The sequence below is a fragment of the Lactuca virosa genome, chromosome 5 (assembly GCF_052849685.1).
Source record: "Lactuca virosa cultivar CGN04683 chromosome 5, Lactuca_virosa_CGN04683_v6, whole genome shotgun sequence".
Lineage (NCBI taxonomy): Eukaryota > Viridiplantae > Streptophyta > Magnoliopsida > Asterales > Asteraceae > Lactuca > Lactuca virosa.
In genome coordinates this window covers 123,931,774-123,945,000 of record NC_136430.1, presented here as the reverse complement: position 1 = coordinate 123,945,000, position 13,227 = coordinate 123,931,774, and the positions used below count along the sequence as shown (strand labels likewise).

The 13,227-nt window shown below is 30.1% G+C and overlaps 1 pseudogene across 1 annotated transcript in view; it reads right to left on the bottom strand.

Annotated features, from left to right (window-relative positions):
• Positions 1–11,408, bottom strand: part of LOC145117629 (delta-9 acyl-lipid desaturase 1-like) — an 89,848-nt pseudogene extending 78,440 nt beyond the window's left edge. The window contains exon 1 of the transcript XR_013712724.1: positions 11,054–11,408. The product of XR_013712724.1 is annotated as a delta-9 acyl-lipid desaturase 1-like (transcript). The remainder of the gene's footprint in view (positions 1–11,053) is intronic.
• Positions 11,409–13,227: the final 1,819 nt, after the last annotated feature.

The window sequence follows — 13,227 nt, the reverse complement described above, 5'->3', positions numbered from 1 at the left end:
AATTTCGTGGTTAGGCCTCCATCCCACACGGGAAGGAGTACTAAACCCTAGGTGGGATCCAAGGCTATAAATAGGGTCTTAGGGATTTCATTCCTCCTTGCACCTTGGCTTGAAGTATTCGCCAACCCTTCTTCCTCCCCCTCTTAGGGATGATTTCTAACCTCTTTGGGTTTGTGAAATTGACCTTTCTCCTAGTTAATTTTATTCCACTCTTTGGTGTCATTTGGTGTGATATCATTAGAGGGATTCTGGTTTGGATCCTTTCATCCAAGCAACTTCATGGAGGTTCAAGATCTCAAGCATGGAGATCAAAGGCTACATAAGAGGTATGTTTTCTTACTTATGTTTTAGTTTTCTAGGGTTGATGTAATTAGCATGAAGCCATAGATCCATAGGATGCATGTACACTTACGTATATCGTTGTTTCGATTTTTCTGCTGCCTAGTTTTAGAGTGTATTTGCTGCATAGAAAACCCAACATATATATATATATATATATATATATATATATATATATAGGGAAATCTCCAGAAAAATCCTAAAATTTTACCCTAATTTACGAAAAAAGTCTCAAACTAAATTTTGTTTACGAAAAAGCATGAATTACCGGTAAAAATGGCGATTTGACCCTTTTTTTTCCGGTTTACTGGTTTTATTACTTACCTGTTTCACTAAAGTCCCATTATTTTACCCTAATTTACGAATAAGTCCCAAAATAAAATTTACTGATGATTTAGCCATTTTCTCTATGTAACATACATTTTACCGGTTTCATTGTTGACCCGGACGCCTAGTCATTAAATGAGATGATGAGATGGATATGTTGAGTTATATAATGTTATGTTTAGCATAAAACTTGATATCCTGATGTATTGTGTATTTTTTCGGAACATAAAATGCATCCAACGAAGACTACAATAATTACATAAACTAACAACAACTGCGTTATTTTTTACGTTTATAAGAAATATCAAATTGTTTATCTAATCTTATGTAACCCAATATATCCATCTCATCAAACATCAACTCATTTTCTGCCCTTTTTTCTTTGAAACACACATTTTATTGGTTTCATTGCTGACGTAGATACATAGTCATAAATGAGCTGATGAGATAGATATCAAATTTTACAGTAAATGTAGCATTATATAATCCATCGTATCCATTTTATCAACTAATTTAATGACTAGGTGGCTAAGTCATCAATTAAACCGATAAAATGTATGTTACATGAAGTAAAGGGTCAAATCACCAGTAAATTTTATTTTGGGACTTATTCGCAAATTAGGGTAAAATAATGGGACTTTAGTGAAACAAGTAAGTAATAAAACCGGTAAACCGGAAAAAAGGGGTCAAATCGCGATTTTTACCGGTAATTCATGCTTTTTCGTAAACAAAATTTAGTTTGGGACTTTTTCGTAAATTAGGGTAAAATTTTTAGGACTTTTCTGGAGATTTCCCTATATATATATATATATATATATATATATATATATATATATATATATATATATATATATATATATATATATAAGGAAAAATACAATAGAGAACTATTATTAATCCACGAATCAAGGAACCAAACCAAAACGTAGAAATTTACAGCGATCAACAGCCAAAGGAAAAGTTATAAATTGGTACATTGGACGCATATGCGCCCAATTATATAAAAAACTCACTTTCTTTTTTTAGTTTTATTTTTTTAGGCCATATTTTTTGTTGAAAAAAAAACCAATACACCATTGTTCATGATTTTTTGTTCTCTTTAAATAGAGATCCATATTGATATATAAAAAAATTTATCAAAAAACTCATTTCGTTTTCTTTATTTTTCAAAAGTTAAGGTTTATTTTTTATAAAAAAAATAATAAATATATCAAAATTAATTTTTTTATACTCTTTAAATATATATTCATATTAATGTAAAAAACAAAATTTAGCTCAGATTCACATTGTGAATTTGTTGAAAAGTGAATTATTTTCATTTCAGATTCAGAGTGTGAATAATTGTAAGTCAGATTCATATTTCGAATCCTCAAAACCGAATTATATATACTTCAGATTCACAATGTGAATAAACTCACTTGCGAATTTTACAAAATTAATTTTCAAAAATACTCACTTTTTTGTTGTTTTTTTTTTAACATTTAGATTTAGTTTTTATCAATAAAATAAAATAAATATATCAAAATTCATACTTTTAATACTATTTAAATAGACATTCATATTGATTTGTAAAAATAGTTTTTGTTTTTCAAAATTTTAGTTCAGATTCACATTGTGAATCTGCAGAAAACCGAATTATATTTGGTTCAGATTCATAATGTAAACAATAGTAAGTCAGATGTAGATTGTGAATTTTGAAAACTGAATAATATATAGTTCAGATTCACAATATTGTTGGTGCTTTGTTATCATCAATATTATTTAAGTGTAATGAGATTACTTTGTTGACCAAAAGTGATCTTGGTAAATATTAAACAAGTAAGGAAGGTGTGGAGTACACACTTGTTTAAGTTTGATCAAGTTTTCAAAGTACACTATCATTTAGGGGCGAAGCCCCTAAACGAACGGGGGTCCGGGGGCAGCGCCCCTGGGAGCGGGGTCCAAGGGGCAGCAGCCCCTGGCGGGGTCCAAGGGGCGGCAGCCCCTGGCGGGGTCCAAGGGGCAGAGAATTAACCATTGTTTAACCCTTATCCAAACTTCCGTTTTTATGTCAGTTTTTATAGTTTTATGATAGTTTGAAACTGTCATATGACAGTTTTCAGACAAAGATCATAAAGTCGGTTTTGGTCTCATTTCTGGTACATACGAAACTATCATCAAAACATTCTAAATTCTTGTCTCTCTGAGTCTTATCCGATTAAAGAATATTGGGAGTACCACCCAAATGCTTTAATCTGAAAGTGTTTTACACAATTCTCAGAATTCCAAGCCTTACTATACCCCAATTTCTAACAAAGATTAAAGCATTTATGTGATCATGGCAAATGGTGATTCTGTGAAGGAAATGACAAGTAATTTTGAAAAACTAAACAAGTTTGAAGGGCAAGATTTTCGTAGATGGCAGAAGAAGATGAAGTTTCTCCTTACCACTCTAAAAGTGGTGTATGTTCTGAGTACACCCATGCCAGTCTTACCAGAATCTGTTGAAGATGAACCTTTGGAGGAAATAAGAAGAAGATCAAAGTAGGGAAATGATGATTACATATGTCGTGGTCATATTCTTAATGGTATGTCTGACTCTCTTTTTGATATCTATCAAAATTTCAAATCTGCAAAAGAACTGTGGGATTCTCTTGAATCCAAGTACATGGCTGAAGATGCTTCTAGTAAGAAGTTTCTTGTTAGTAACTTTATGGGTTACACGATGATTGACTCTAGGCCTGTTATGGAACAATTCCATGAAATGTTAAGGATTTTGGGACAGTTTGCTCAACACAATATGAAAATGGATGAAGCCATTTCTGTGGCTGTGATCATTGACAAACTGCCCCCTTCATGGAAGGATTTTAAACACAATCTGAAACATAACAAAGAGGAATTGACTTTGACTCAACTTGGAAGCCATTTAAGGATTGAAGAGTCCATAAGGACTCAAGAACTTGATAAAAATCCTAAAGGCAAGAACCAAGTTGGTTCCTCTTCTGTGAACATGGTGGAAGGAGAAAGTTCAAAGAATCCCAAGAAGTCTAATGGAAAAAGGAAGTTTAAAGGAAAGGATGACAAGTCTTCCAACAAGAAGGCTAAGTTGGTTTGTTGGAATTGTAACAAACCGGGTCACTTCAAGAAAGATTGCCGTCTTCGCAAAGTGAACAAGGATGGTGCTGGACCAAGTGGATCCAAGGATCCAGAAAAGCAACAAGGTCAGATTTTTGTTTTCATGCAAAATTCTAAATATATTCAGAATTATATTTCTGTGATTTCTGAAGCATTTCATGTGCAGAATGATAAAGTTGCATGGTGGGTTGATTCGGGAGCAACAAGTCATGTTTGCAAAGATCTATATTGGTTCAAGGACTTTCAACCAATTGAAGATGGATCTGTTGTGAAGATGGGAAATGTTGCAACTGAACCAATCAAGGGCATAGGATCTGTTTTACTTACTTTTACTTCTGGGAAATGTTTGTGTTTGAACAATGTTTTATATGTTCCAGGGATTCGTAAGAATCTCGTGTCTGAAATTGTATTAAATAATTATGGTTACAAACAAGTGTTAGAAAGTGACAAGTATATCTTGTCAAGACATGGTTCTTTTATGGGATTTGGCTATATATGTAATGGAATGATTAGGCTTAATATTAATTATCCTTCTAGTGATAATTCTGTTTGGATGGCTTCTAGTAGTACTAGCAATAATTTTCATAAATCTGAATTATGGCATGCTAGACTGAATTATGGCATTCATTACAAGAGATTAAAAGACATGTCTAAAATGAGTTTAATTCCTGCTTTTGATATGCAAAATAATGAAAAATGTAAAACATGCATGCTAACTAAAATCACTAGACAACCTTTCAAAGATGTTGTTAGGGAAAGCAAGGTGTTGGATCTTATACATAGTGATTTATGTGATTTCCATGCAACACCTTCCCTTGGAAACAAGAAGTATGTTGTTACTTTTATTGATGATGCATCTAGATATTGTTATATCTATTTGCTACATTCTAAGAGTGAAGCACTTGATAAATTTAAAATTTATAAACAACAAGTTGAGCTTCATAAAAATGAATTAATAAAAGTATTGCGTACTGATAGAGGTGGTGAGTATTATGATCCAGTTTATTTTGAATCAACTGGAATAATACATCAAACCACAGCTCCATATACACCACAACAAAATGGTGTAGCTAAAAGGAAGAATAGGACTTTGAAAGAAATAATTAATTTAATGTTGTCATATTCTGGTTTAAGTGAAGGGTTTTGGGGTGAGGCAATGTTAACTGCATGTTACATCTTGAATAGAACTCCAAATAAAAGGAGTAAGAATACTCCTTATGAACTTTGGTGTAAAAAGGTACCAAATTTGAGTTATCTCAAAGTTTAGGGTTGTAGAGCAGTTGTAAGGCTCACTGAACCCAAAAGGAAAACATTAGGTGAGAGAGGTATAAATTGTATCTTTATTGGATATGCTGAGCATTCCAAAGCATATAGATTCTATGTTTTAGAATCTAATGACTCTGTGTCTGTAAACACAGTGATAGAGTCAACAGATGCTATCTTTGATGAAGAAAGATTTACATCTATACCTAGACCAAGAGACATGATTCATCAATCTTCCATCAAGAGTACTACTCAAGCTGAAGATGTTTATGGTGGTGCAAGTTCTATACCTGAACCTAGGAAAAGCACCAGAGCTAGAAAAGCTAAGTCTTTTGGATCTGATTTTCAACTATATTTAGTTGAAGGAACAAGGAATGAGACTATTTCTCAACATCAATATTGTTTTAATATTGAAGAGGATCCAAAGACTTTCAATGAAGCTATGGCTTCTAGGGATGTTCATTTCTGGAAAGAGGCAATTCATGATGAGATTGATTCTATCATTCATAACAATACTTGGGTATTGGCTGATTTACCTCCTGGTTGCAAGGCATTAGGATGTAAATGGATCCTCAAAAGAAAAATGAAGGTGGATGGCACAATTGATAAGTATAAAGCCATATTGGTTATCCAAGGCTTTAGACAAAAGGAAGGAATTGATTTCTTTGATACTTATGCTCATGTTGCCAGAATTTCTACTATTAGATTATTATTAGCTCTTGCAGCTATACATAATCTTGTGATTCACCAAATGGATGTGAAAACTGCATTCTTGAATGGTGACTTGGATGAGGAAATATACATGAAACAACCTGAAGGGTTTGTCATGCTTGGAAATGAACACAAAGTGTGCAAGTTGAAGAAATCCTTATATGGTTTGAAACAAGCACCAAAACAATGGCATCAAAAGTTTGATATGTTGTCTTGTCTAATGGTTTTGCATTAAACCAAGCTGACAAGTGTGTATATAGCAAATTTGATACTTCTGGTAAAGGAGTCATGATTTGCTTATATGTAGATGATATGTTGATTTTTGGTACTGATTTAGAAGAAATTGATAAAACCAAGAAATTCTTATCATCAAGTTTTTATATGAAAGACATGGGGGAGGCTGAGGTAATTCTTGGTATAAGAATTAGAAAAGGAAACAATGGGATTTCAATTTCTCAATCTCATTATATTGAGAAGATATTGAAAAAGTTTAACTTTGAGAATTGTTCTCCTGTTAGCACTCCTATAGATCCTAGTCTTAAGCTTCTACCTAATAAAGGATCTCCGGTGTCTCAACTAGAATACTCAAGGGCTATTGGTTGTCTAATGTATGACATGACTAGTACTAGGCCTGATATAGCATGTGATGTGGGAACGCTTAGTAGATATACTAGTAATCCTAGTTCACATCATTGGCAAGCTGTGAGTAGAGTATTCAAGTACTTGAAAGGGACCATGAATTATGGTTTAACTTATAGTGGATATCCTTCTGTTTTGGAAGGTTATTCAGATGCCAGCTGGATTAACAACTTAGAGGATCACTCCTCTACAAGTGGTTGGGTGTTTCTTCTTGGAGGAGGTGTCATTTCTTGGGCATCTAAGAAAAAGACTTGTATTACTAACTCAACCATGGAGTCCGAGTTTGTTGCATTGTCTGCTACTGGTAAAGAAGCTGAGTGGCTAAGGAATTTGATTTATGAAATTCCATTATGGCCCAAACCGATATCTACCATTTCTATCAGATGTGATAGTGCTGCAACCTTGGCTAAGGCTTATAGTCAAGTGTACAATGGAAAGTCTAGACATTTAGGTGTTAGACATAGCATGATTCGTGAGCTCATCATGACTGGTGTGATATTTGTGGAGTTTGTAAGAACTCAGTTTAATTTAGCCGATCATCTAACCAAATGGTTAGCAAGAGATCTTATGCAGAAGGCGGTTGTAGGGATGGGTTTAAAGTCCACTTAAAATCTTTTATATTGAGATATCCAATTCCCATCTAATGTGATATTAGATGTTGAATTCAATGTGGAAAGCTTGATATTTGAAGATTGGAACACATTATTATCATCATCCCAAGGTATGTGTTCAGTACTGCAAGTAAAGGAGGTTGAATTTATATTCTTAATAGTTCTTTTGAAAAATTGCATTTGCAGGTGCAAGAATAAAAGGACTACCTATATAAGCATGAAGTTTAGCTGCTTCAAGAAGTTAGGACTTGGCTTTGATATGCTTATTGAAGGATGGGACACAAGCTAGTAAAATATAGTGTCAAGTTAGAACTTATGAAAATGTAAACTGTTGTGTGTATTATCTTCATGTATTCACTATGGATAGAAAGGGTTCAATCCTTAGTGACACCCTGATATTCGAATATTTGAATTGTGTAATATACTAAGGTGAAATTCAATCGTCACGATATTTCATTTATGCATCAGTTTGTTGGTGTTATGTTTCATTTTAAGTTAATCAAGATTACACTTAAATGGGGGAGGTTTGTTGGTGATTTGTTATCATCAATATTATTTAAGTGTAATGGGATTACTTTGTTGACCAAAAGTGATCTTGGTAAATATTAAACAAGTAAGGAAGGTGTGGAGTACACACTTGTTTAAGTTTGATCAAGTTTTCAAAGTACACTGTCATTTAGGGGCGAAGCCCCTAAACGAACGGGGGTCCGGGGGCAGCGCCGCCTCTTGGAGCGTGGTCCAAGGGGCAGAGAATTGACCATTGTTTGACCCTTATCCAAACTTCCGTGTTTATTTCAGTTTTTATAGTTTTATGACAGTTTGAAACTGTCATATGATAGTTTTCAGACAAAGATCATAAAGTCGGTTTTGGTCTCATTGCTGGTACATACGAAACTATCATCAAAACATTCTAAATTCTTGTCTCTCTGAGTCTTATTCGATTAAAGAATATTGGGAGTACCACCCAAATGCTTTAATCTGAAAGTGTTTTACACAATTCTCAAAATTCCAAGCCTTACTATACCCCAATTTCTAACAAATATGAATAAATTCAGTTGTGAATTTTTACAAAACTAATTTTTTTTATTAATCAAAATGTTAAAATATTAAAAAACTACAAGGAAATATAATTTGATTCACATGTAAATTTTACCAAATTGATTTATGAATGATAATAGAGGTGAAATAATAAGTTGCATTCACACTATAAATGCTAAAAATGGAATTATTCATAATTTACATTCACAATATGAATCGATTCATATTCACAATGTGAATCTGACCAGATCAAAGTGAAAAAAAAAATTATATTGATGTTGATGTCTATTTATAGAGGATAGAAAAACTAAGAATTTTGTTATATTTAGTTTTTTTTATTTGAGAAAAAATAAACCTAAATATTAGAAAAAAGAGCAAAACAAAGTTGGTTTTTTGGAAAAAAAATTTATATTTTTATATATTAATATAGATGTCTATGATGGAAAGAGGATAAACAAATTATGAGTTTTGGTATATTCATTTTTTTTCGATAAAAAAAATGGCATAAAAATTTAAACGAAAAAAAGTAAGTGAGTTTTTGTTATAATCTGATGCATGCGCGTCCAATGTAAAACATCTACAACCCTTTCCTAAGCCATTGATTGTTTTAATTTCCGACACTCATGATTGGTTTTCTTGGTTCCTTATTAATAATGGTTTCTAGTAAACCTCAATATATATATATATATATATATATATATATATATATATATATATATATATATATGAGATGGTTCCATTGAGATTCTGAGAAAAACAGAGATCTTGATATTTAATGTCAGCAACATATCTTTCATTTGCCGCTCTAAAGCGCTAACATACCAACACCAATGTTTAATCATAAATGATTATACATATATGCTTATTCACAAAATGAAAAATCATATATGATTATAATGGTTGTGGCAGACGTAACATAGGTAGAAGTGATGGAGGTGGCAGTGGTGGGTCAGTTGGTTGGTGGCAGAGGTGATGGAGGTGGTGGTGCTTATGATGATGCATGATCATTTATAATTATAAGTCTTTCTCCATGCCGATACATTCGAGCAGTAAAACGGAAAATGAAAAATAGATGGTAGATGTTGAATTTCAAAGATCTTTATTTTTTAGTTGTACTTATATTATATAAGAATAACTAACTAATTGTTTATTTAAAAGAAAACATCTAATATAGTTAATTTTAGGAAATAAAATCAAAATTCAGAAGATGTTCTTTGTCATATATATATATATATATATATATATATATATATATATATATAGAGAGAGAGAGAGAGAGAGAGAGTCTGGTTCCGGTGAGAACTCAAAAAATGGTGAGGACTGCAAGGACAATTTTCCACCATCAATTTCGTCAATGGCACAAACATCAAACCAGAATACTTGACCGTGGTGCGTTAGCATGCGACCCACATCGGTGGTAACTAATACGAAGTCGATGATTTAATCAGGAGCGGCGAACGTCCATGGAACGTCATTTAAATGAGTTTTATTATTTATTTTTGTTTGTTTTGGTTTATTTTTGTTTTTTGTTTTTTACCTTTTATTTATTTATTTATTTTTTCATTAAAAAAATTCAATATTTTTTTAAAAATAGATGTATGTTCGGTTTTAATGTTTTTAATGTTTTTATCGTTTTTTTCAACAAATTATTATTATTTTTTTATTTTATTAATGTATTTACTACATACTTGTAGATATTAGTGTTTTTCTTTATTTTTGTTTTTATCTTTTGATTTTTTTTGAGTTTTTTGATTTTTTAAACTAAAGATCGTTATGAGTTTTTAATGTTTAACAATTATTAAATTTTAAATAAAAAAATTATTAAGGATCATAATATTTTTCGTTCATACTTTTTTTGAATCATATTATTTTTGGATAATAAAAATTTAAATCAAGTTATTTTGAATAATATGATTTCGGTTTAATAATATATTCAATTAAATACAGTTTTTGGTAAAAAAAAATTATGAATCATTATATATTTTGAAACATAAAAGATATAATTAATGATTATAAAATATTTGAGTCTAAATATTTTTAGATCATAACAAATTAAAGTTCATAAACAAGTTGAATTAATTTTTTTTTGAATCATCACATTTTCGATCTTATTATGTGTAATATTTTTTTTAAAAACTATTATTTCATAAAATTAAAAATAAATACTTCAAAAACTTATTTTGAAAAATTCTTTTTGTAAAGTCAGTTCTATATTGAGTAGAAGTATTCTTAAACTTTTATGATTTTTTGAGATTTTTTCCTAGGTTTTCTTATAAAAAAAATATTTTTTTTTCAAATTTTCATGATTGTGTTCATTTTATAGAAAGTTAAATTTTAAAACTTTGATTTTTTCAGATTTTTTTTTAAAAAAAAAAGGTTATTTCAGAAAAACTAATGAAAAAAAAAAAAACCCCACTTCCTCAGAAATCAACACGTGTCCTGATGAGTGGGGTCGTTGGCGCGTCCAGACGCATTTCGTCGGATTATACGATCTCTTTGCAATTTACATTTTACCCTCAAACATTACAATACTGGTCCCTTTTTTCCTGAGAATTACATAATTGCACCCTCATGTTTTGAACTTATTTACTTTTAGACTATTAAATGTCAACCATTAAATTTCAGCAATAAGTGACTTAGATTTGTCCTCAGATGAATTAAAGTACTTACCCGATCCGACTTTTATATATATATATATATATATATATATATATATATATATATATATATATATTCTGTTAATCAAACAATTAGTTAGTTATTCTAAGTAGAACTAAAACTAGACATTATTTATGTACAGTAAAAATATAACCATATAAAATTACATATTAATTTAAGTCACATATCCAAAATAATCGTAAATATAAACCAACTCTACCCTGTGTATTTCATTTATTCATCATTACTTTGTGTATTTCATTTATTCATCAACACATTACATCCAACAAAATATGCTATTAATCAACTTGAGCAAAACTAGATTAAGTGTAATGGTGAAGCCAAATACGAACCTGAGCAGCTAGGACCCCAAAATAAACAAACGTATATTCGAGCCATTTGGGGAGTTTGAGACTATGGTGGGACAAAAGTCGATGATAACTGAGAGTTATGCCTAGCATTCCTGTTAACAAATTGCCAATAAATGCAATCCAAAAAGCATCCCAAGTGAATGCAAATGGTGCAAAAAGGGCAAGTAGATGAAGAAAAGTGAACGATAATGTCATTTGGATGTCTACCGTATTCCATTCTCTACCCCAAAAATAGTTCCTAGTTCTTGTGATAACCACATTAGAAAACGGTATTTTTTTGGTGATTCGATTGCTTTTCAGTGTAGGAATTGGTGGGTGTCATCAATAGGTTTCTCATATTTCTATATTGTGGGAAGTAGTTGGTGTTTCTTGTGGCATGTGGTTATAAATAGCTAACTTTTAGGGATATTTATAATAATAACCTCATAATTATGGACAATTAATGTAAATCACCATATATTTTATACATTTTTTCAAAATAAACACAAAATTCAAAATATGGCATTTTGGGTTATCGTATGGTACATAATATGTATTTTCTTTCATTTCCATTAAACATTTATAAAAAAATTTATCTACTCCTTAAATCCGTAATGTTTTTCTGCCATCCGTTTTTCAATTAAGATGCACACTTTTATGTCCATGTCATGTAATATACTTGGTTCTTTTGTAAGTCTATTTTTTTTTAATTAAATTCTAATAAAAATAAACCTTTTCTGAAATTTCATGATACATCATTTTGGACTTCATCTGTAATGTTTAGTTTGAAAATCCGGATCCAATATGTACTTTTTAGTGAGAATAATTTCTTTTATATAATATAAATTCAGTATGAAACAAAATTAAAACAATATAAATACATACATGATGATTATTTAGATAAAGCAAAAAGAGATATGGACTACTTTTTTTATAATCTTCATAAATATATAGTCATTTATTATCCTCAAAATTTAGGATTCAATAGGGTAATTAAAGTTTACAAAGTTATATAATCTTACCCCTAAGGTTAACTTTGAAGAGCATTAGTAAAGTGATGAATATAGTTAAGGTTAATGATTTAGGAGGGTAATAAGATTTTAACTTTGTCCATATTAGGTCCTTAAGTTTTTATTTATTTATTTATTTATTTTTAAACCAACATAGTTGTTATAACTGTATAAAAAATGTAATAAAGTTTTAATTTTGTCCAGATTAGGTCCCTAAAGTCTTTTTATACATATTACACCAACATGGTTGTTATAATCGTTTAAAGAGAGGATAATAAAGTTTTAATTTTGTCCATATTAGATCCTTATTTTTAATATTTTTATGATTTCATCTAACTCTTTTATAATTTATATTAGTATCTAGCTAGATGACTTCCTCATATCATCTTCTCATTTTTGTCGCTCATTCACTACAACTACAGTTTCAATTGAAATGTTACATAACAATTTTTTTGTCTTTAAAAAAAAGAAAAAAAACTAATAATAATCATAGTCTTAATGATTAAGGCTATGTTTGGTGTGTCATAGCTCACTGATAAGCTAGTTTTTATTATTTTTTTTTATCTTTTTAAGTTGTCATGTTTAGCAAACCAAAAAATAGTTTATAAGTTAGCATTTTAAAAAACTATTTATATTAGTTTTCTAAAAATGACAAAAAAACTGACAACTTAAAAAAGATCGAAAAATAAACTAGTTTATCAGCTAGCTAGGCTTGTTCACTATTCGGATAAAACCGAATTATCCAATTAGACAATTTGGATTTGACTATTTGGTTAAGATATTTGGATTTTTTTATTGGTTTTCAACAAAACCGAATTATAATTTTTGATTTCAGATTGGTTTTGGTTTATAAAATAAGAACCGAATAGTCCTAAAAAACTGAATAAACATTTATTATTTATCTATTTATAATATATATCTATAGTTATTTATTAATTTTGTAATTTATTTTTTCAAATAAGTTCAAAACGATTCACCCGATAATAAAACATTAATATGCATTTTCTCTCAAAAGTTTTCTATCTATAAAATATTTAACTACAATATATCTTCTTATTAGTTGTTAATAAATTTCAAATCACTACTAAATAATTTGTTTTTACTTCTTGTGTAATGTTGGGTAATAGTATAATTATATGTCATTTTAAAATGTTTCGGTTTTTAAAA